Source organism: Hemitrygon akajei, chromosome 11 (assembly GCF_048418815.1).
Source record: "Hemitrygon akajei chromosome 11, sHemAka1.3, whole genome shotgun sequence".
NCBI lineage: Eukaryota > Metazoa > Chordata > Chondrichthyes > Myliobatiformes > Dasyatidae > Hemitrygon > Hemitrygon akajei.
In genome coordinates, this window is record NC_133134.1 from 32,262,475 (window position 1) to 32,286,716 (window position 24,242).

General features: G+C 39.6%; 1 protein-coding gene across 3 annotated transcripts in view; it reads left to right on the plus strand.

The window, feature by feature from the left end:
• Window positions 1-24,242, plus strand: part of carhsp1 (calcium regulated heat stable protein 1) — a 69,016-nt gene that overhangs the window by 13,136 nt on the left and 31,638 nt on the right. The window contains exon 2 of one of the 3 annotated variants that reach the window (XM_073060586.1): window positions 6,183-6,262. The exons of the other annotated variants lie outside the window; for them this stretch is intronic. The gene's annotated coding sequence lies outside the window, so the exon portion shown is untranslated. The remainder of the gene's footprint in view (window positions 1-6,182; window positions 6,263-24,242) is intronic. 3 annotated transcript variants of the gene reach the window in all.

Genomic DNA, 24,242 nt, shown 5'->3' on the forward strand with positions numbered 1-24,242 from the left:
TTCTCATATGATAAGCATTTCATTCCTGGAATCATCCTCGTAAACCTCCTTTGAACCCTTCCCAATGTCAGCACATCCTTTCTTAGATAAAGGGCCAGCCCTGCTCTCAGTGGTCCAAGTGAGTCCTCAGCAGCAGCTTATAATGCCTCAACTTTATATCCTTGTTTTTATATTCTAGTCCTCTTAAAATGAATGCTAACATTGCATTTGCCTTCCTCATGTCTGACTCAACCTGCAAGTTAGCCTTTTGGGAATCCTGTGTGAGGATTTTGCACATTAGAGTTTTGAATTTTCTCCCCATTTAGAAAACAGTTTATGATTTTATTTGTTATACCAAAGTGCATGACCATACTCTCCCTGAGGTTGTATTTTATCTGCTACTTCTTTGTCCATTCTCCTAATCTACCGGTAAGTCCTTCTGCAGCCTCCCTGCTCCCTCAACACTTAATCTTACTCAATCAACATGCAATGATGTAGTAGTCCAAAGTATTGTTTGAAGGCAGACCATTATCTGCACCAGGTGCCTGTGCTGGTTTTGTTCCAGGTGCAGTCAATCAAAAGAACATGGAAGGTTCCACTGGATGAATTTCTCTATCAATAACTATTGGGAACTAATATAGCTTTATAGTTCTGTTATCATAAACACGAGAAAGTCTACAGATGCTGGAGATCAAAAGCAACACACACACAATGCTGGAGGAACTCAACAGGCTAGGGAGCATCTATGGAAATGAATAAACAGTTGATGTTTTGGACCAAGACCCTTTCTTCAGGACTGTTTATTCGTTGCCATAGATGCTGCCTGGGCTACTGAGTTCCTCCAGCATTTTGTGTAGGTTACTTATAGTACTTTAGTAGTATTGACAGTGTTCTAGTTTGTTCTGTATTTCATTTAAATACATAATTTCTTACTCAGTTAAATGGCAGCTTGCCTTTTCTTTGTACGTTTTTTAAATATTTCAATGAAACTTTGGCTAATTGTGTTAGAGGCTTAATTGGGCCAAAATGTACTGGTTCCGATTAACTGGAATCCACTGTATTAGTTACTTTAATTGATACTTCTGCACCTCACTGGAAAGAAACCACGGTTGCAGTAGGTCCTCAACTGAACCATGTAATTAGAATTAAACTGTAAATATATTTTGTAAATTGAGTGCAGTGATGCAAATAGATTTATCTGAATCAGGCCCTCTGCAAGGTTATGCTGAGTATGCTTATCTGACCCTGAGTATTTTAGCATTCAGTATATTTGTTTTGTTGTATTATTTTTGTTCCTTTTCAGTAGGTTTGAAAAATAATTTTTATTAGGCACTTCAGTGGTTTATTTTTCTATCGGAACAAGAGGTTGTGGATTTAGTGTCACTGTGTGCAGAGTGTGATACTGTTATTACTTTAGTCAAGGGGTGAAATAAATAAATCTCATGGCGTTTGTGATAAGTAATAATATTGATCATTGTTCCGAGCAATTATTTTGGAACACTTTGTGACATCCTAATTAAGTGAAAGTCATTACACATTTTTTCCTGTCGTTTCTACATAGTACTATTACTGTGCAACCTCTTATTTCAAAGCACAGTACCTAATGAGGTCTGAACAGTTGATTTTATAGAAAACACAACTTGCCCAATGGAAGCTGGTAAGAATATTTATGATAAACTTAATCAACATGAACCAATGAACACAATATAAATAAATTAAATAGATGAAAGGAATGGGTGAAAGATAATTATATGCAAAATGTCAGTCTCCAGCACTTAGTCTATGTGGCCATTGGCATTGATTGATAAGGTAATTGCTATCTTTCTCATCATGCATGGGAGTAGGGTTGTTGCTATATGCAGCTAGTTTAAGCAACCAGTTTCTCAGGAGTTCATTTGCTGTGCATTTTTCAAAATAAACTGTTCAACTAATTGAACTTAAGAATGCTTGAAAGATGTAGTTCTTAATGAGCAAAATACATATATGGACTTTTATTTCTTGCTTTTATATTTTGCCACACTAAACAATTGCCTTTACTAAAATAATTTCCATTTCAATATGGTTAATGGGAACTATACATAACAGAATATACTGCAGTTCAAAGGTTCATTTTTATTATCAAAGTATGTATGCAGAATACAAGTCTGAGGTTTGTCTTTTTCAGATTGTTGTAAAATACAGAAAAACCATGAAGTCATTGACGATTGTCACAGTGGCATTTGTTTGATGTTAAGACAGCAATATCAAAGCATTTGCACCATCCCATTCTATCATATTTTTTATTGAAACAAGACAATGAAAACAGAGAATGAAATCCAGTTGCTCACTCTAGTCTCTCTCAACTTGCTAAGTTGGCATCTGTTTTTAGAGACCCTCCACTATCAATAGCACTTATCTTAGAAATCTCTGAATCTATATTTGGTTTTGTGTAAGAACAGTACTTCTTACTGTAGTGATAGCAAGGAAATGTCTGAATGCAGCTCTAAAGTAGGTCAAGCATGGGTTATCATTCCAGACTGCAAGAACTTATTTCACTTTCTCAGAAACAGATTGTTTCTGTTTTTACATTTGTCAGTACTCCCATCTTTTCAATGATTGGCTCTTTGTTGAATCTTCAAATGCATAATTTCTAGCAATTGTCTTTTCATGGTGTACTTGAAAATTCTCTTTTTGCTTTAGTGGTCTTTTCACTAAATGTTTTCCACAGTAGCTTTAAAAACATATTCTTTTTGGAATTTTCATGCCTCCCTTTTTTTTCCTTCTTCCCAGGAGGGACTGATGAAAAATATTATTTTCTATTGCGTCCTCAGTTGTGAAGACCTGTGGGAGATTCATAAAACACATGGAGTTTCTTTCTTAATTCTGTTTATAAACTATGATTAGTTAGTAGAATTTGGCCATTAATAAACACTTTCTTGAATGTGCAGTCTCTCAGGTGATATAGAATATTTGTAGTTATTTGCATCCTTTGCCAGCCATTTGGTGCACACTCATTCTATTTGGTTGACAGTGAAAGCTAAAATCTCAAAAGGTTGATGTACAAAATACTCCAGTGCCCTGCAATATATTCCATTCCAACAGGCACAAAATGTTGGAGGAACTCAGCAGGTCAGGCAACAACTATGGAGAAGAATAAACAGTCAACTTTTTAGGCTGAGATCCTTCATCAGAGTTGTGCGTTGGTCCTAAAAGTCAACCCACAAAGTACAGAAAATCTGCAGATGCTGGAAATACAAACAACACACACAAAATGCTGGAGAAACCCAGGAGGCCGGGCAGCATATATGGAAAAGATATATCTTTTCACCTCCGTTCAGTGCCATGAATTCCAGATTGTAACATTGAACTATTTCCGTAAGTTCTCAGCAGCTTAAGTTGTCTGAACTTTACACTATATTGGGTAGTGCTTAGAATGAAATCTGGTCTCCCAATGTAATTGCTTTTCTTTATTTAAAGAAAAGGAAGTAGGTAGGATAATTTAAGGGTAGTTAGAGAGCTTGGACCTGTAAAATGCTGCTCCTGCACAGTGTGCAAAATTATGAACATTTCCAGTGTCCATACTGACCACATATGCAGAAAACATACTCAGCAGCAGGTACCAGGTGAGGGCCTTTTGGAAATGGATCTGCAGATGACTCACTGCAGAAAGCCCATAAGGTTGAGATATTGGCACATTTCATAAGGTGGTCACACCACAGGGATGGTAGAAGATGGCAGGTTTTTGCAGGAATTCTCAATGGCAGTGCTCTCTATATGAGTCTCTGGCTTGGATATTTTTGGAGGTGATAGCTTCTTGGGAAGCGCAGCAAGTATCCGCTTTATGTCATGTAATGACTGGTGCCCGGGAGTCAAAAATGGTAGCAGAGCTATTCTAATTGAAGGTTCTGTTTTTAACAGGTGGCTTTGTGATTGGAGATATGATTCCACAATAGTAGGTTGCACCATGATGTGAGGATTAAAGATCTCTTGGAAAAGCCGTAGAGCATCTTAAAAAGGGAAGATAATTAGATAGTGGTCATAGTACACATTGTTAACAACAATATGGGGATAAACCACTGCAAGATGAATTCCTCACAGAACACTCCACAAAATTTTAAAGCATATTACCAAATTTGATGAGATTTCTTTACAGTGGAGCTAACTTCTGTAAGTAGCTTAATTGAAAAAAATAATGTTATGTATGAAGTGCACTGTCCTATAATTAAGGAGAAAGAATATCCGATTGCTTGGGCACGCAGTAAAGGTTAAGTTTCAATTAAGCTGATAACAATGCAAGTAATTTCTGACTGTTGCACAAGCAACCATGTAATCTAATTGGTTAGTAATTTCAGAGAAAATCTTCAATTGCCAAGAGATTGCAGAGATCTCAAAAGGGATTATATTCCCTCTTCCAGATTCCATATTTTACTATTTAAAGTTAAAGTCCACAATGACAGTCAGTGCTTCAGTTCTTGCATTCCAAACTAAAAATTTAAATGTATTTATCTAGTTGAGGAAGCTGCAGTTAAAGCCAAGAATGGAAATTGATAATTTTTCTCAAGCTCATTTTAAAAACAACTCTACTCTCTAGGGACTTGGATAATCCATTTCTTTATAATAACGATGCATTCAAAATAATGAGTGGGAGGCTCCAAGGATGAGAATTTTACTGTTTCACCATGGTTATAGATGACATGGTTGAAGGAGTAGAGATTCATCTGTCTATTTTCCTGTCCACTCCAAGTTCAGTGGCACAGCAAGTAGAGCAGAATACAGCAAAGAAATGTTAAGGAAGTCAGGTAAACACTTAAGTATGAAGTCACCTTTTCATTTTTAGAACTAAAAAAAATGGATCAGAGTATTTCCTTACTGAGGAGAAGCTCAGAACTGACAAACATAGAGCGTGGGAGATTCAAATGGAGAAATCTCGGGAAACCATCACGTAGGAACAAAACATGATTATAAAGATCTTTAGATTATTAATGTTTAACACCAGGTTGGAATATAAAGGGATGCAAATTATGTTATAACTGGACAGATCATTGATTGGATTCCTACCAGAATACTAAGGTCATTTCTAAATCTTAGGAAAAGTCCATTGACTTTGGGGCCGTAGAGCAGATGATGTTAAATTGCATACACTGGATTTCAAAATAGATGATTAAAAAGAAATCTAATTTAGATAAGATGATTAAAGGGCTTGATTGAATAAATTAACATGAAGTAATGCTTTAATTGTAAAGCCTGAAACATGTGATGAGTGGGAAAAAGCAGCTGGGGTAACTTCAGTTTATTTGTAGGTAACCTATATGACGCTGAATGTTGTTCCCATTCAGTAAATCTGTGTAAATGATTGTAAGTCATTGTTAGAAAAGTAGGAGCTTTTCAAAGAATTGAATAAATGACCAATTTTTAAAAAAATGATTAGAGTGGAGCAATGGCTTAGTGTAGTCTAGTCTATTCCATTCCTTTCCACTTGTTGAGTGTCCTTAGTTTTCTGGTAGTGTTTCATAATTTTCACCCCTTTTGGTTTCCACCTGCACCATTATTCAAAATATTATTCATGTTTCTTTATGCATGCTCAGACGAGGATATGGTGGTGTTTGTTTCCCAGTTGGATCCTGACAAAAATGTGTCTAATTAAAACTGTAGTTACTTTGCTTGATGGATGTGGGTACTACAAGGAATGTTAGCAAAGGCAGCTGAAAACAACTGCTTGCGAGTAAAGCCATGGTTAGAAATTTTTTTTTAAAAAGCCTTTCAAAGAAGTAAGTAAATTAACATTTTTTGATTTAAAAAAATTATTAGAGTGATGTAATTGTTATACATATGGAAATAATTTCTTCTATCTAGAAGCCATAGAATATTGAGGGCAAACAAAATAGGAGAGGATTGGGGAAGGGCAGGTGTGCAACAGGTGAGGTGTCCAAGGAGGAGCTGAGAACTGTAGAATCTTAATATATCAAAGGTATGGAGGGAAACGTAGAAATTAATAATACAGAGTAGGTGCACAGAAGAAGCATTGGCAGGTGAGATTGAGGAAGGCCATGCTGTTTATAAAAATGTGGAAGGGAGAATTGTAAAGATCTAATTGGAGACAAAGTTCAATGTAAAGGTGGCAGACAAGTATGTTCAAAATGAAGAGAGACAAGATTTTTCTTAAACAGGATAGATTGCCAGGTTCAAACAAAATGAAATTTTGGTAATAAATTTCTTTGCTGCAGGAGAATAGCAGTGGACTGCAGAGGTGAGCAAGAGTGGTGGCCAGTGGACCTGGAAAAATGGGATATTGTGTTTGATGAAGGTAAATATGGCAAGAAAGGAGAAAGATTGATACCAAATAGAATTTTAGAAATCATATCCACAGTTGCATGAAGATAGTAGAACAAGAAGACAATGTCGAACAAGGCGAAAATTTGACGTTCTTGGCAAGCTATAGTGTACAAGAATCAGAGAATTGATTTGCCAGAATTGTGTAAAGCATTGGTTAGCAAACAGCTGAATCACTAATACAATTCTTGTCACATCACTATATGAAGGATATAACAACAACTTCCCAGGGACTGACAAGAATCTGTTGAGGCTGGAGAATTATAATGATCTGGAGGAGTTGTTAGGTTTCCAATGTGGTGAATATTGGTAGCTAAGCAGCTGAGATAACCTTGAATTGTAGGTGTGTAAAATTATGAGTGGCTTTTCAGGCCAAGTAATAAGGAATCATATCTACTAAGAGAGATCAGTAAGTAGGGGAACTAGAATTAAGCTAATTTCTATATGAGAGGTCCCAACCTGAAACGTCAACTGTTTATTCATTTTCATAGATGCTGCCTGGCCTGCTGAGTTCTTCCAGCATTTTGTATGTGTTGCTCTAGATTTCCAGCATCTACAGAATTCATGTGCTTCCATTTTCTAGATGATTTGGAAAGTAGAGAGATTTTAATTCATCCTAATGCTTGAAAGGTGGTGGTGGCAACATTGCCATTACAGTTAACAAATACTGGATGACAGTTTACAGGATTTCAAAAGTGGAGTCTATGGATTGTAGTTAGAATGCGGGAATACCTAAATGCCTCGTTCTTTGCCTGGTACAGGCACAACTGGCTGTCCTCTATATATGCAATGCATTTTTGTGTTTTTAGTAGTGGATGTTCAAATGATGTTGGCACACGATAGTTGGAATCTCACATAGATTAGTTGGAAAAAGTGTAGGTGAACAATAAAATAAGTCTTCATTCTGAAATAGGAAGAACAAAAACTATTCTGCAAAGTCATTGAATGTCAAGGGTTTCTTAGAGTAGTGGCAGAAAATAAATTCTCGTATTTGGAGCTTTAAGGTCAAAGTTTATTAAATCTATAGCTAATAAATAAATTGATTAGATGTAAAAATGTATCTGTTTCCTGAAATACAGAGACCCTTGTAATTTTATTGTATCTTTCACTGTCTTTGAATGCCCCAAAGCATTTTGTAGCTCATGAAGAATTTTGTAGTCACTGTTATATGTAAGTCTATTTGTGTACAGTGAACTCCCAAATGGGAAGAAAATCATTCTTGGTCATTTCATAATGAATAAAAATGTGTGCAAAATTATTCTGTTCATCTAATCTTAATCATAAATCAAAAATCTGCAGATCTGGAAATCGTGAAATTAAAACAGGAAAATGCCGGAAACATTTAGCAGGTTGGGCAGTGACTGTGGAAAGAGAAATAATGACAACATTTGAGGTCAAGGAAAGGATGAAGGTTTAGTTTTCTCCTTCATTCTAGCCACTCAAAATCTGAATTTTTGTTGCGTGCAATGCATTTTATATAAAGTTGGATTTGAATTTGATGATCTGAGCACTAGCATATTTCAGAATAATGTGAGTGAATTAAAATAACTGATATTAGACATGTTAAAATTGCTTCTTTCTCCTCTATTTACACCACCCACCAAATTCTGCACTTATGGATCAGTTGGTGAGATACCTATAGCTGCTGATGACATTCTTGTTTAAGAAATCACTAAGGATGATCTATCCACTTTTTTTAACTTCAGTGCTATACCACTCATACTTGGCTACTTGATAAAGTAGAAAAATTGCTTATGCATACAAAACAGAGGGACAAGTTGAGGCTTATCTAAGAATTGATGGACCATTCTATTTTTGTTAGACATTTTCTAATGTTCTACCAAAGCAACACCAGATCTGGTAATTAAAAAAAATACAGTGAAAATTTTATTTAATAACTCATATCTATCATAGTTGATGACTGGATTCCTTCTAGATGGATAGATTATACCTGGCCTTGGAAAATGTTTTCTAGCAGCATTCAATGATTGCTCACTGTGACAGTGATTTACTGTTTTAATAATGCTTATCTTTTTATGCAATCCTTGTCACATTGAAATATTGCCTTTTGAAACAGTCACTATTGTTAAGATAACACAAAGCTCTTTTTGTCTACTGTGATTGAAGGGCAAAGAGTATAAGGGAAAATTCTATAATTAGGATGTGAAAGGATATAATGTGTTGAAATGTGGCATGATCAGTTTTAGTCATGATGCTGAGAATGATTGAAATGTTGGAAGGTCAGCAGTGATGAATAATCTACTTTGATTTGAATAGAGTTATGTGTACAGTTTTCTTATGTGAATTAGTAAGTGCTGAACCCCCCCAATGCAATTTAAGTAGCTAATTAATTCTATTTTCTGTGTATGGTGTGCACACACTGCATTTGCAATTAAGTCTAAAGGTTCTGTATTAATACTCTGCCCTGTTGTCCATGTCTATTTTCTCTGCTTTTCATTATGCTAATTAAGAAGTCAAGATGCTGAATGGATTAATTATTTTCCCCCAGTTCCTCCTTTGTTTACCCTACTATAGACTCTTGTGAGCACTGAGTATTTTCTAGCTTCTCTGCATAGTTTACTTGCCTAGAAAATGCCAGCATAGGTTTGTTAAAGGCAGAACATGTCTTACTCACTTTTTAATAATGTAATAGAGGTTTTTGAGGGAGATTCTGTAGAAGTAGCCTGTAGTTTTTCTAAAAGTCATCAGGAAAAAAGGCCATGGAATAAAAGGGACTGCAGCAACAAAGGAAGAGAATTATCTAGGTTACAGGAAACAGCATAGTGAAATGTTTTTCAGATGGGAAGGAAGTGTATGGTAGAGTTCTCCAGGGATAAATATTGTTCTTCCTTATGTACAAGCAAACCCTAGGCTACTGAAGATCTGACTGGTGGAGATTCATTTTCTGTAAGTTCTCCCATGTCAAAAATAAATTTAGCTGCTGTTCATCCTTTTGGGGAATATATGCTACAACATATAAAGGGTGTTAAACTTTATTCTCTCAAACCAGAATTCAAGTGACTTCTTCCTTTCTCAATGACCCACTAGAATGCAAATAACAGAGTAATCATGTGTGTGGAAATTTGAGACCGTAAGACATTGGAGCAGAAATAGGCTATCTGGTCTATCAAGTCTGCTTCACCATTCAATCCTGGCCAATTTTTATTTTTGACCCCATTCACCCACCTTCACCCTGTAACCTTTAACTCCTTTACCAAATCAATAACCTGTCAGTCTCTGCCTTAAATCATCCAATGACTTGGCCTGAGGATGCTCTTATTCCATATCTTTATCAGTCCACATAAACAAGAGAACTGGAAATATTATCACATCATAAGGAAATAATTTAATATTTTAACCCAAAACAATCAAAAACATCTATATAATTTCTTAATTCAAACATTCAACTGGAGTCAGACTTTGTTAATAGACTAAATTCACCAATACAGTTATGGAGCATATTATTAAATGGGCATTCAATTAAAGAATTTATAATCATTTAATTATATTTCCAGTGAAATTTGTTGCTAAAGTAGAGTGCAAGTGCAAGTAGAGTGACGTCAGAGTGCAATATCTTGGTTTTCGGAGATATTGTTTTTGGCTTGTGTACAATTATCATGAAAAGAATCCTTGCATAATTTGGGGACTGTCTGTGTTAATATTTTTAACTTAAGTGTAAAGAACATGAAATTTGCGAATTAGCAGGTGTAGTAAACTGCCAGCACCTCAGGCTTGTAGAATAGGCAGCTTATTGGCAAATGAAATTTGTTATTGGAAAGGTTACATTTTGGTAGAAAGATAAGCAATATAAATGGGAGGACACAATTCTAAAAAGGGCATGAGAAAGGTCAAAGGAGATATCTGTGCATTGGAAGTTGAAGTACAAGTCAGATGGAAGCATGCATGAGATAGAGGATCTGCTATGACTATCTTGGATGGCAAAATTGCAAAAGGAAACATGCTCTACAGCTGCCATTTCTTGTGCTCTTCAAGCCTCTTTGCTTTGCACTATACTGCTGCTGCTGAAACATCAACTCTGAGTGCCGCATTAAAGTCTTCCTGTGGTTTGTTGGTGCTACTGTGTGAGATGTCTGCAAACAAATGCCATCGAGTCCGGGAGTACCTGCTCAGTCAGACATACACTGTCTCAAAGCCCTGTGTAAAGGGCACAGTGTATGGTCCTTCCTCCATAAGTACTGAGGAATTAGGTCTGTATAACTTCACAAACACATTGCTGACAATGTTTGGAATTAAAAAACTGCTAACATGGATGTATTGCAAGCAAATATAATATATTTGATACAGTCAATGCAGATAATGCAATGTCTATCATAGAACTACCGGTATTTAATTTATGAGTAATACTTTGCTGTAGTTTGACCTACCAACTAATCATTGTCATCTGTGAGCTTATAGTGCAATCTCTAACATTCCGTTGGCTTCTCTACCGTTTATTTTCAATACAATGGATTTGGGACACATCAGGACCAGTACATTTGGCCCAATTAAGCTGCTACCCCAATTAGCCAAAGTTTCATGGAAATAGTTAAAAAGGTATTTAAAAAAAGACAAGCTATCATTTAACCAAGTACCAACTTGTATATTTAAAAGAAATGTGGTATCAACAATACTACAGTACTATAAAGCTATTAGTTCCTAATATTTATCGATAGCGGAATTCATCCAGTGTACTTTTGATTGACTGTATATGAACTAAGTCAGCTCAGACACATAATGTAGATAATGAAATGCCTTCACAATCCTTTTGACAATTGCATCCTCCAAATGCTCATTTTCATTGTACATTCAAAATTGTCAATATCTCAAATTCTCTGTAGTTTCTAATTTGTTGAAGCAATGAAATCATTTCATTTTCGCTCCCAGTCATTTCTTGCATCTCCAAAGCTGGATGCTTGAAAACTCAGTGAGCAAAACAGTTCTGAATTGTCCTACTGCATTTCTTTCCAACTATTAGTGACAGAAGTCACTGGTTTTTGAAAACACACACAACTGATGCCATTTAAAAACTGTTCATTCCAAGCACAGTAAAGCGTCTAATGACCACACAGTGCACGTGACTGATGCTTGTTAGAAACTGTTTAGTAACAGGCTTCTGCCCCAAGTGGTATAGTATCCCAAATAAACAATGGGAATTCCAGCTATTTTCTCAATGTAGTTTTCGTTCTTTAAGCGTTAGCCTAAATAAGCGGCTGCCCCGATTAACATATGACCCATTTAACTGGAGTCCACTGTACTTTGAATTTGGGTGCACAGACATTCTCAATTTTCTGTTACTATTTTTCTTTTACTGCTAATCATAGCTTCCATTATTCTTGGTCGGTATTTATTTTAATGATTGTTTCCATTAATTTTAAATGTAAACATTAAATCAGGGGTAGGCAACCTTAAACACAAATGATTTTCTAGCATGCATTATTCATTAATTTGAGGCTAAACATAACTAGATGTACTTAAATGGATAATTCCCATAATTCAAGTATTTTTATGGCATTTATCTGACCCACCGTCCATTCATTAATATGCGATCCAGTCCACAGTGGCAAAAAGGTTGCCAACTCCTGCATTAAACATATGGTATGTGGTTTATATTTACTCTTGGTAACGATTCCAGATAACGATTCAGACTTTTTTCCACTATGTCATATCTCATGAGCAAAGTCATCTGCAAGTCAAAACCTGCACCTTAAGGCTGGAAAGCTTGTATGGGTTAGCATGTGATTATAGATGATTGTATGTTAATTCAAGATCAAGGAGGATTGATATAATGTTATAGTACCTTTCCTGAAAGATAGTTTGTCTGTGACAGAGCAGTTCTGCCACAAGTTCTTCCTCTTCTGCCCCCCACCTCAGTAATTCCCATTATCCCTGCCTGGCAATGTTGACATTATGCTTATCAGGTGTATGTGCTAGGCTAAGGCGCAGCATGGACTCTTTTCTTCGTATTTGCACTCTCCACAACAGTGGCTTTCTCTGACGAGTCCTGCCGGTGATAATAAACCTGATTCTGATTCTGGTTCTGTTGTTGCTTCCAGTTTCAGGGAGGGGATCTGACTGATGGGTGGGGTGTCTTCAAAAAAGGTGCCTGTTTGTGATGGCACATACTCTGTGCTGGCTCCTGGAAAATGGTTAGTTACTGATCTTGGTTGTGTAATGACATAGTGATCTTATTGTGATAAATTTATTTGTGGACATTTGTGATTGTGAAGAAAGATGTGACCACCTGTGTTTTTGTGTAATTGTTCAGGATCACAGTAAGAATTCCCCTGCATTCCAAAGAATGGACTTTTCTTTTTCTCCTTGAGCAAGGAGATCCTTACTTAAAGGTTGATTTTGGCATAAGTGAAGAGGGAGAGAGGGTATGGTAAGGTGAGGTGTATTACATCAGACTACAGTGATTTATATCAGCCAAGCATATGCAGTTACTGCATAGAAAGTGCTTGATTTATTTCTTAAATTAATGCAACTCATTGATTTTATTATACCTTGGCTACAATAAAGGTCAACTCGAGAAAGGGTTCCTGATTCCTTCAGGTGCTGTACATGACTTTCAAAATACTTGTGGAATAATGCCTAATCCCTTTTTGTCCGAGGGATGTTGGTCATCTGAAATAGGAAGTGCTTTGTTGTAACAGGTCTACAGTCCCTTATCCGAAATTCTGAAATCCAAAAAGCTCCGAAAACCAAAGTTTTTTTTCGTCAACAGCTGACGTCACTGAGGTGTGACGTGGCAGCACTAGCAGAGGCTGCCAGATGTCAGTTGTGGCTCAGCGCTCGTACTAGTTACATGTGCATTTGCTGTTTGCTGATATTTTGTGCTCACTGTTGACTTCGTGTTTAATTTCACTGTGAAAATGTCAAAAAGAGCTGCAGATGCCGCTATGGGTAACAATGAGAAAAAGAGAAGGAAGCATCTATCATCATCAATAACACAGGAAGTGGAGTTATTGCAGAAGCTTGATCATGGTGTGTCTGTGCAGCATCTTACTGAAGAACATGGTGTCGGAGCTACCACTGTATATGATGTAAAGAAACAGAAAGACAAGTTACTGAAGTTTTATAGTGACAGTGACGTTCTACATTTATTCCAATAAGTCATTTATCATGTGTTTGATTCGGTTCGTTTGAAGCTGTATATTTTTATGTTTTATTGAATGTTTTTGTTGGAAATAAAATATTTTTCTTGTCATTATTCCCTAAACAATACAGTATAACAACTATTTACATAGCATTTACATTGTATTAGGTATTATAAGTAATCTAGAGATGATTTAAAGTATATGGGAGGATGTGCGTAGGTCCGCAGCTTCACCGGGTCCTAAAGTCCACCCGCACTGAGACAGGTTAAATAAGGGTCTTGAGCATATGTGTTTTTTTGGTATCCACGGGGGGGTCCTGGAACCAATAAGGAGGGATTCTGAAATCTGAAAAATGGTGAATTCCGAAATGCAACTGGCCCCAAGGATTTCAGATAAGGGATTGTGGACCTGTGTTGTTGTTACAAAAATTTTAAATATTTTTTTCTCAGCTCAAGCAGGTAAATCCTGAGGTGTGGGCATTAACCAAGCATGCTCATTTGTCAGTGGCTAGGGGACTTCGTACTATTTTAGTGGTGTTTAATATTGAGGCTTTTTGAAGATTTACATAGCTATTGCCGTGTAGCCCTTCTGTTAATTTTATTATTATCACATGTATTGAGGTAAAGTGAAAAGCTTGTCTTACATATACTGTTCATACAGATTATCTACAGTGTATTGAGGCAGAGCAAGGTAAAACAATAGCAGAATGCAGAATAAAGTGTAACAGCTACAGAGAGTGCAGTGCAGGTAGAGAATAACATCATAGCAAGGTACATTGTGAGGTCAAGAGTCTGCCTTATCATATTAGGGAACAATTCAACAGTCTTATAACTGTTCTTGAGGCCTGTGCTTTCTGTCCAATGGGAAAGGGGAGAATGTCCAGGTGGGTGGGAGCCTTTAATTATAAGACTATAAGACATAGGAGCAGAATTAAGTCATCTGGCCAATTGATATGCTCCAGCATTCCATCATGGTTGATTTATTATCCCTCTCAACCCCATTCTCCTGCCTTCTCCGCATAACCTTTGATTCCTTGACTGATCAAGAACCTATCAACCTCCGCTTTAACTATACTCAGTGACTTGGTCTCCACCGCCATCTGTGGCAATGAATTTCACAGGTTCACTACACCTTGGCTGAAGAAATTTCTCCTGATCTGTGTTCTAAATGGATGTTCCTTTATTCTGAGGTTGTGCCTTTGGGTCCTAGACTCACCCGCTGTAGGAAACATCCTCTTTACATCCACTCTGTCTAGCCCTTTCAATATTGATAGGCTTCAATGAAATGCCGCCTCATTCTTCTAAACTCCAGTGAGGAGAGGCCCAGAGCCACCAAATGCTCTTAGTTAAACCTTTCATTCCCGGAAGCATTCTCCATTGGACTCTCTCCAGTGCCAGCACTTCAATTGGCTCAAAATTGCTCCAGTACAGTCTGACCAATACCTTATAAAGCCTCAGCATCTCATCCTTGCACTTAACTATTCCTCTCAAAATGAATGCTAACATCGTATTTGCCTTCCTTATCACTGACTCAACCTACAAGTTAACCTTTAGAGAATTCTGCATAAGGACTTCCAAGTCCCCATTTCTCAGCCAATCATCTATCCATGCTAGTATCTTTCCTGTAATACCATAGGCTCTTGTTATGTAACCTCATGTGCAGCAACTTGTCCAAGGCTTTCTAAAATTCCAAGTAAAAAACATCAACTGACTGTTAAACAAGAGAAATCGGCAGATGTTGGAAATCCAAGCAACACACACAACATTCTGAAGGAACTCAGTAGCTATGGAAAAGAGTACAGTCAACGTTTTTGGCCAAGACCCTTTGGCAGTAACTCTCTTGTCTATTCTGCTTGTTATTTCTTTTAAGACTTCTAACAGATTTATCAGGCAAGATCCCCTTAAGGAAACCATGCTGACTTTGGCCTAGTTTATCATGTGGCTCCACATTCCCTGAAACTTCATCCTTAATATTGGACTCCAACATCTTCTCAACCATTGAAGTCAGGCCAGCTGACTATAGCTTCCTTTCTTCTGCTTCTCTGCCTCTTTCCCTTCTTGAAGAGTAGAGTGACATCTGCAATTTTCCAGTACTCTGGATCTATTCCATAATCTAGTGATTCTTGAAAGATCATTACTTATACCGCAACAATCTCTTCAGCCACCTCTGTCAGAACCTTGGGGTGTAGTCCACTGGTTTAGGTGACTTAACTACCTGCAGACCTTTCAGCTTTCCAAGCGTCTTCTCCCTAGTAATAGCAATTGCACTCACTTCTGCTCCCTGACACTCTCAAACTTCCGGCTTACTGATAGTGGTCCAATACTTACTCGTATCTCTCTTTTACTTTTAATTTATCTGAAAAAAGCTTTTGGTATCCTCTTTGATAGTATTGGCTAGCCTACCTTCATATTTCATCTTTTCTCTCCTTCTGGCTTTTTACTTGCCATCCAATGTTTTTTTAAAAGCTTCATAATCTTCTAACACCTACTAATTGTTGCTCTATTATACCTGCTCTCTTTTCCTTTTATTCTGTCTGTGATTTTCCTTGTCAGCCATGGTTGCCTCATCTTTCCTTCAGAATGCTTATTCATCTTTTGAGATGTATCTATCCTGAATTGCCTTCAGAAAGTCCAGCTAATGCTGCTGTGCTGTCATCCTTGCCTGTATCCCCTTCCAGTCAACTTTGACCAGCTCCGCTGTCATGCGGTTATAGTTCCTTTTACTCTGCTGTAATACTGATACACCTGACCTTTTCTTCTCCGTCTCAAACTGCAAGGTGAATTCTGTCATATTATGATTACTGCCTCCTAAGGGTTTCTTTAACTCTTACCTCCCTAACCAGATGTGGTTCATTACACAACACCCAGTTCAGAATTGCCTTTCATCTAGTAGGTTCAACCACAAGCTGCTCTAACAAGCCATCTGCTTGGATCCAGCACCAGCCTGATTTTCCCAATCCGCCTGCACATTGAATTCCCCCATGATTATGGCTATTTCTGTATCCCTTTGTAATTTATATGCCACAGAGCCAGTGGGATATCTATTCATCTGTCCCTTTCGCCACGGCCCAGAGGTCGGTGTATATTTGAGCCAGGTCGCCTTGGGACAGGATCACGGCCAGAGTTCTGCCAGCAGGCTGGATCCTCCCTCACCCTCTGTTGTTACCACTTTTCCCCGTTGCAGGGTGGAGGGCAGTAGCCTCCAACCACTGTTGCCCACTCTGCCAATGGCTGGAGCCATCGGTGAACCACGCATGCTGTTACTCCTCCAGGGTTAGGTCAAATAATTTGTCCCATTGAATAGGTTAGGAGTTGAGGTGTGCAACCTCATTAGAGGTGCTGAGGTCATCGACGGGTAGGGCCATAACTTGCTCATGGGGGTGGTTCACCTCATTGGGGCTTTTCTCTGCCCAATTTGCTATGTACCATTTCCATTTGACTGTAGAAGAGCACTGGGCTTGGCCTTCTTCGTGAGTCACATTTTCAGCAATTTCAAAGGTAGTTTGCTGGTTGGTGCCCCATTGGAATGGGGTTTATTTCGAAGATACCTGATATAGTAGTCTCAGTATCACTGTTAGGTGGGGACTACGTTGTCACCAATATCCAAGCTTTCCCACAAAACACTGCATCCTCTCTGCCCAAGAAACTGTCTAGTGTTGCTGTTTTACTCTTACTCCTACTTCTAAACACTTTTGCAGACATTTTGCTTTCTATTGCACCTGACACATGCTTTACCAACCTTATCAAAACGTTTTGTTAAAACAGTAGCTACTCGGATCTGACTCGATGAGGCACACTCCAATTATCTACTAAGAAATACAAAATTTTGTTTATTAGGACAGAACAGAGCAAGCATAAAAATACGTACTTACCTAGTCGTGCACGGGCCTCTCTCACTGCAGCTCATCTCTCTCTCGAGCTGCGGGCCTGTTCGTGACGAACCCGTGGTGAGGCCTTGAGGAAGTACCCTCTGTCCACTCTACATTCATACCCTCTCCACTGGTATGAAATGCTGCAGTAAGTGGGCCAATACATCAGCACCATCGCAAAGCACTGAATCAGAACCAATCATCACTTGTCAGCACACTTCATGAGTCCCACCCATGTGTTCACCTAACTTTACTGTTAACACAGCTGTTCCCACAGTACTGCATTCTTGTGCATAGCTTCTGCAGCCAGTTGTGTGACATTCAAGTCCGGTGTCGGTGAGCCATTGCAATTTGCCTATCACCATAATAGGTCAATGGCAGACGCAATCTCAATGGCTCTCCACACGGCTTTAGACCACCTAGACAACACAAACACCTACATCAGGATGCTGTTCATTGACTGTAGCTCAGCATTTAATACCATCATTCCCACAATCCTGATTGAGAAGTTGCAGAACCTGGGCTTCTGTACCGCCCTCTGCAATTGGATCCCGACTTCCTGACCGGAGGACCACAGTCTGTGCGGATTGGTGATAACATATCCTCGCTGATGATCAACACTGGCGCACCTCAGGGGTGTGTGCTTAGCCCACCGCTCTACTGTCTATATACATGACTGTGTGGCTAGGCATAGTTTGAATACCATCTATAAATTTGCTGATGATACAACCATTGTTGGTAGAATCTCAGGTCGTGACGAGAGGGTGTGTAGGAGTGAGATATACCAACTAGTGGAGTGGTGCCACAGCAACAACTTTGGCACTCAACATCAGTAAGACAAAAGAGCTGATTGTGGAATTCAGGAAGGGTAAGATGAAGGAGCACATACAAGTCCTCATTGAGGGACCAGAAGTGGAGGGAGTGAGCAGTTTCAAGCTCCTGGGTGTCAAGATCTCTGAGGATCTAACCTGGTCCCAACATATTGACATAGTCATAAAGAAGGCAAGACAGTGGCTATGCTTTATTAGGAGTTTGAAGAGATTCGGAGCAAGAAGACTGCGAGTGGAACGGCTAAGAATTTCCGGAGCAAAGGTATTTACTACTCGGAGTAAAAGAGAGGCAAGACTGCGCAGGCGTGTGATGTCAGCCGGTAGAAGAGGTCCTGAAATAAGACTACAGGGAGTTGGGAAGGAAGTTGAGAAGCAGGACCGCAAAGGTAGTAACTCGGGATTACTGTCTGTGCCACGCGACAGTGAGAATAGGAACAGGATTAGGTGAAGGGACACGCTCAGACCGAAAGCTTGAGATGTGTCTATTTTAATGCAAGGAGTGTTGTGAACAAAGCGGATGAGCTTAGAGTGTGGATCAGTACTTGGAGATATGATGTAGTGGCCATTATAGAGAATTGGATTGCTCAGGGACAAGATTGTGTCCCTGAGCACTTCAAGTGCTGGGTTTTAGATGTTTCAGAAAAGACAGGGAGGGAGGCAAAAGAGGTGGGGGCATGGCACTGTTGATCAGGGGTACTGTCACAGCTGCAGAAAAGGTGGACGTCATGGAGGGATTGTCTGTGGAGTCTCTGTGGGTGGAGGAAGGGGTAACAGGAAGGGGTCAATCTCTCTACTGGATGTTTTTTATAGGCTGCCCAATAGTAACAGGGATATCGAGGAGCAGATAGGGAAATAGATCCTGGAAAGGTGAAATAATAACAGAGTTGTCGTGATGGGAGATTTTAATTTCCGAAATATCGATTGGCATCTCCCTACAGCGAGGAGTTTAGATGGGGTGGAGTTTGTTAGGTGTGTTCAGGACTGTTTCTTGACACATATGTAGATTAAGCCTACAAGAGGAGAGACTATACTTGATTTGGTATTGGGAAATGAACCTGGTCAGGTGTCAAATTGCTCAGTGGGAGAGTATTTTGGAGATAGTGGTCATAATTCTATCCCCTTTACAATAGCATTGGAGAGAGATAGGAACAGACAAGTTAGGAAAACGTTTAATTGGAGTAAGAGGAATTATGAGGCTATCAGGCAGGAAATTAGAAGCTTAAATTGGGAACAGATGTTCTCAGGGAAAAGTATGGAAGAAATATGGGAAATATTCAGGGGATATTTGGGTGGAGTTCTGCATAGGTACGTTCCAATGAGACAGGGAAGTTATAGTAGGGTACAGGAACCATGGTGTACAAAGGCTGTAATAAATCTAGTCAAGAAGAAAAGAAAAGCTTACAAAAGGTTCAGAGAGCTAGGTAATGTTAGAGATCTGGAAGATTATAAGGCTAGCAGGAAGGAGCTTAAGAAGGAAATTAGGAGAGCCAGAAGGGGCCATGAGAAGGCCTTGGCAGGCAGGATTAAGGAACACCCCAAGGCATTCTACAAGTACGTGAAGAGCAAGAGGATAAGACGTGAAAGAATAGGACCTATCAAGTGTGACGGTGGGAAGGTGTGTATGGAACCAGAGGAGATACCAGAGGAACTTAATGAATACTTTACTTCAGTATTCACTATGGAAAAGGATCTTGGTGATTGTAATGATGACTTGCAGTGGACTGAAAAGCTTGAGCATGTAGATTTTAAGAAAGAGGATGTGCTGGAGCTGTTGGAAAGCATCAAGTTGGATAAGTCACCGGGACCGGATGAGATGTACCCCAAGCTACTGTGGGAGGTGAGGGAGGAGATCGCTGAGCCTCTGGCGATGATCTTTGTATCACCAATGGGACGGGAGATGTTCCGGAGGATTGGAGGGTTGCGGATGTTCTTCCTTTATTCAAGTAAGGGAGTAGAGATAGCCCAGGAAATTATAGACCAGTGAGTCTTACTTCAGTGTTGGTAAGTTGATGGAGAAGATCCTGAGTGGCAGGATTTATGAACATTTGGAGAGGTATAGTATGATTAGGAATAGTCAGCATGGCTTTGTCAAGGGCAGGTCCTGCCTTACGACCCTGATTGAATTTTTTGAGAATATGACTAAACACGTTGATGAAGGAAGAGCAGTAGATGTAGTGTATATGGATTTCAGCAAGTTTGATAAGGTACCCCATGCAAGGCTTATTGTGAAAGTAAGGAGGCATGGGATCCAAGGGGACATTGCTTTGTGGATCCAGAACTGGCTTGCCCACAGAAGACAAAGAGTGGTTGTGGACAGATCATACTCTGCATGGAGGTCAGTGACCAGTTGTGTGCCTTAGGGTTCTTTTCTGGGACCCTTACACTTCATGATTTTTATAAGTGACCTGGATGAGGAAGTGGAGGGATGGGTTAGTAAGTTTGCTGATGACACAAAGGTTAGAGGTGTTGTGGATAGTGTGGAGGGCTGTCAGAGGTTACAGCATGACATTGATAGGATACAAAACTGGGCTGAGAAGTGGCAGATGGAGTTTAATCAAATAAATGTGAAGTGGTTCATTTTGGTAGGTCAAATATGATGGCAGAATATAGTATTAATGGTAAGACTCTTACAGTGTGGAGGATCAAAGTAATCTTGGGGTCCGAGTCCACAGGATGCTCAAAGCAGCTGCGGAGGTTGATTCTGTGGTTAAGAAGGCATATGGTGAATTGGCCTTCATCAATTTTGGAACTGAGAGGTAATGTTGTAGCTATGTAGGACCCTGGTCAGACCTCACTTGGAGTACTGTGCTCAGTTCTGGTCACCTCACTACAGGAAGGATGTGGAGACCATGGAAGGGGTGCAGAGGAGACTTGCAAGGATGTTGCCTGGATTGGGGAGCATGCCTTATGAGAACAGGCCGAGTGAACTTGGCCTTTTCTCCTTGGAGCGACGAAGGATGAGAGGTGACCTGATAGAGGTGTATAAGATGATGGGAGGCATTGATTGTGTGGATAGTCAGAGGCTTTTTCTTTAGGGCTGAAATGGTTGCTGCAAGAGGACACAGGTTTCAGGTGCTGAGGAGTAGGTACAGAGGAGATGTCGGGTAAGTTTTTTACGCAGAGAATGGTGAGCATGTGGAATGGGCTGTCGGCAACGGTGGTGGAGGTGGATACGATAGGGTCTTTTAAGAGACTTTTGGATAGGTACATGGAGCTTAGAAAAATAGAGGGCTCTGGGCAAGCCTAGTAATTTCTAAGGTAGTGACATGTTCGGCACAACTTTGTGGGCTGAAGGGCCTGTATTGTGCTGTAGGTTTTCTATGTTTCTATTTTGCATGTCAACAAATACACTCAAAAACTTCTATAGTATTCTGACAGGTCTGGTATGGAGGGGCCACTGCACAGGACCGAAAGAAGCTGCAGAAGGTTGTAAATCTAATCTGCTCCATCTTGGGTACCAGCCTACATAATACCCAGGACATCCTTAGGGAGCGGTGTCTCAGAAAGGCAGTGTCCATTATTAAGGACCTCCAGCACCCAGGGCATGCCCTTTTCTCACTGTTACCATCAGGTAGGAGGTACAGAAACCTGAAGGCACACACTCAGTGATTCAGGAACAGTTTCTTCCCCTCTGCCATCCGATTCCTAAATGGATATTGAAGCTTTGGACACTGCCTTACTTTTTTAATATACCGTATTTCTGTTTTTGCACATTAAAAAAAAATCTATTCAATATACATAATTGATTTACTTCACACACATGTGGAAATCTGCAGATGCTGGAAATTCAAACAACACACACAAAATGCTAGTGGAATGCAGCAGGTCAGGCAGCATCTATAGGAAGAAGTACAGTCTATGTTTCGGGCGGAGACCCTTCGTCAGGACTAACTGAAAGAAAAGATAGTAAGAGATTTAAAAGTAGGAGGGGGGGAATCTGAAATGATAGGAGAAGACAGGAGGGGGAGGGGTGAAGCTAAGAGCTGGAAAGGTGATTGGCAAAAGGGATACAGAGCTTGAGAAGGGAAAGGATCATGGGACGGGAGGCCTAGGGAGAAAGAAGGGGAGGGGAGCACCAGAGGGAGATGGAGAACAGGCAAAGAGTGATTGCGAGAGGGGCAGAGAGAGAGTAAAAATGGAGGGGGGAATAAATAAATAAGGGATGGGGTAAGAAGGGGAGGAGGGGCATGAATGGAAGTTGGAGAAATCAATGTTCATGCTATCAGGTTGGAGGCTACCCAGACGGTATATAAATTGTTGTTCCTCCAACCTGAGTGTGGCTTCATCTCGACTGTAGAGGAGGCCATGGATAGACATATCAGAATGGGAATGGGACGTGGAATTAAAATGCATGGCCACTGGGAGATCCTGCTTTCTCTGGCGGACAGAGCGTAGGTGTTCAGCAAAACGGTCTCCCAGTCTGCGTCAGGTCTCACCAATATATACAAGGCCACATCGGGAGCACCGGACACAGTATACCACACCAGCTGACTCACAGCTGAAGTGTCGCCTCACCTGGAAGGACTGTCTGGGGCCCTGAATGGTGGTGAGGGAGGAAGGAAGTGTAAGGGCAGGTGTAGCACTTGTTCTGCTTACATGGATAAGTGCTGGAAGGGATGGGGGGGGGGGGGGGCCTAATGGGCAAGGGAGTCGCGTAGGGAGCGATCCTTGTGGAAACCAGAAAGAGGGGGGTAAGGGAAAAATGTGCTTGACAGTGGGATCCTGTTGGAGGTGGCGGAAGTTACGGAGAATTGATTTACTTGTTTGTTTATTGTGTTTTATTTTATTATTATTTTTTCTCTCTCTGCTGGATTATGTATTGCATTGAACTGCTGCTGCTAAGTTAACAAATTTCACATCACATGTCGGTGATAATAAACACGATTCCGATTCTGATTCTGACTCTGATATTTAAGAAGCATAAAGGTTAACCCTTTACAATACACAGGGATATGCCAATTTCCATTAGCCTGTTGAGGAAGTAAAGGCATAGGTTTGTGAGAGGAGTGAAAATGCAAGCAATAATGAGGATTCCTCATTATTATAAATGCAAGCTGTTAAATAAAATGTGCTTGTAGTTATGTGAATGTAAACTCTAACCTTGCCCAAGAAATAATCAAGAGAGCCTTGTCCGGATTCTGCAACTCCAGAGTTAACATTTCTGTGACCATTCCCAAAAATACCTGTTGGATTTCACTGCACCCGTGCAGGATAACCAATGAAATAAGAATCTTGTTTTTTCCTGCCTGGAGCAGTACAGGTGTCGAAACTGAAGCTGCAACTAACATTTAAAAAAAAACATGAAGGAGCAGAGGATATCGTCCGTAAGTTTGCTTGGCTGGTACAATTACAGTAGTTATCATGTTGAATCTAGTGGATGGTTCATTCGTTGAATTATTTCATAGTCAAACCTATGCCTCAAGTGTTCTGCCACATTAGCTTTAAAAGAAAAGCATTTGCCTGGAGCAGATGCTTTCACACATTTTTGCAAGGAATCCAGTTTGATGAAATAGTTCAGCCATGTGATCCAGTAATGCATTCTCCTGTCTGTAGGCTGGTGTTCATTTAAAGGGGCAGAGTTTCTTGTTCCCAACCTGCAATCTACTTAAGGGACATGCACCAAAATCAGTGGTCCAGGAACTGAGTTGTCAAACTACAAAGTGGGCAAGTAACTAAATGATCAGGAGTATGGATGAGCGCATGGTGATTGAGCTGTAAATGAGCTGATTGTGCTCTGTATCAAAGTTTTGTAATGGAAGGGATGTTGTAATCACATGGCAATTGTGCAGTGAAGCAGCCGTTTCTCTCGTAGCATTGCTCTTGTCACCTTTCAAAAAATAAAAGTGGGTATGTCTTGACTTCATTTCTTTAAGAACTGAATATAATGATTTTTGTCAACCTTGCCCATTCCTAATTGTGAGAACTCAATGATTAAATGCTTATCTTTAGGTGAAGGTGCACCCATGAGGGAAGGCCTGTATATACAGTTGAAGTCAGAAGTTTACATACACTTAGGTTGAAGTAATGAAAACTCATTGTTTAACCACTCCACAGATTTCATATTAGAAAACTATAGTTTTGGCAAGACGCTGAGGACATCTACTTTGTGCGTGACACGAGTAATTTTTTCAACAATTGTTTCCAGACAGATTATTTCAC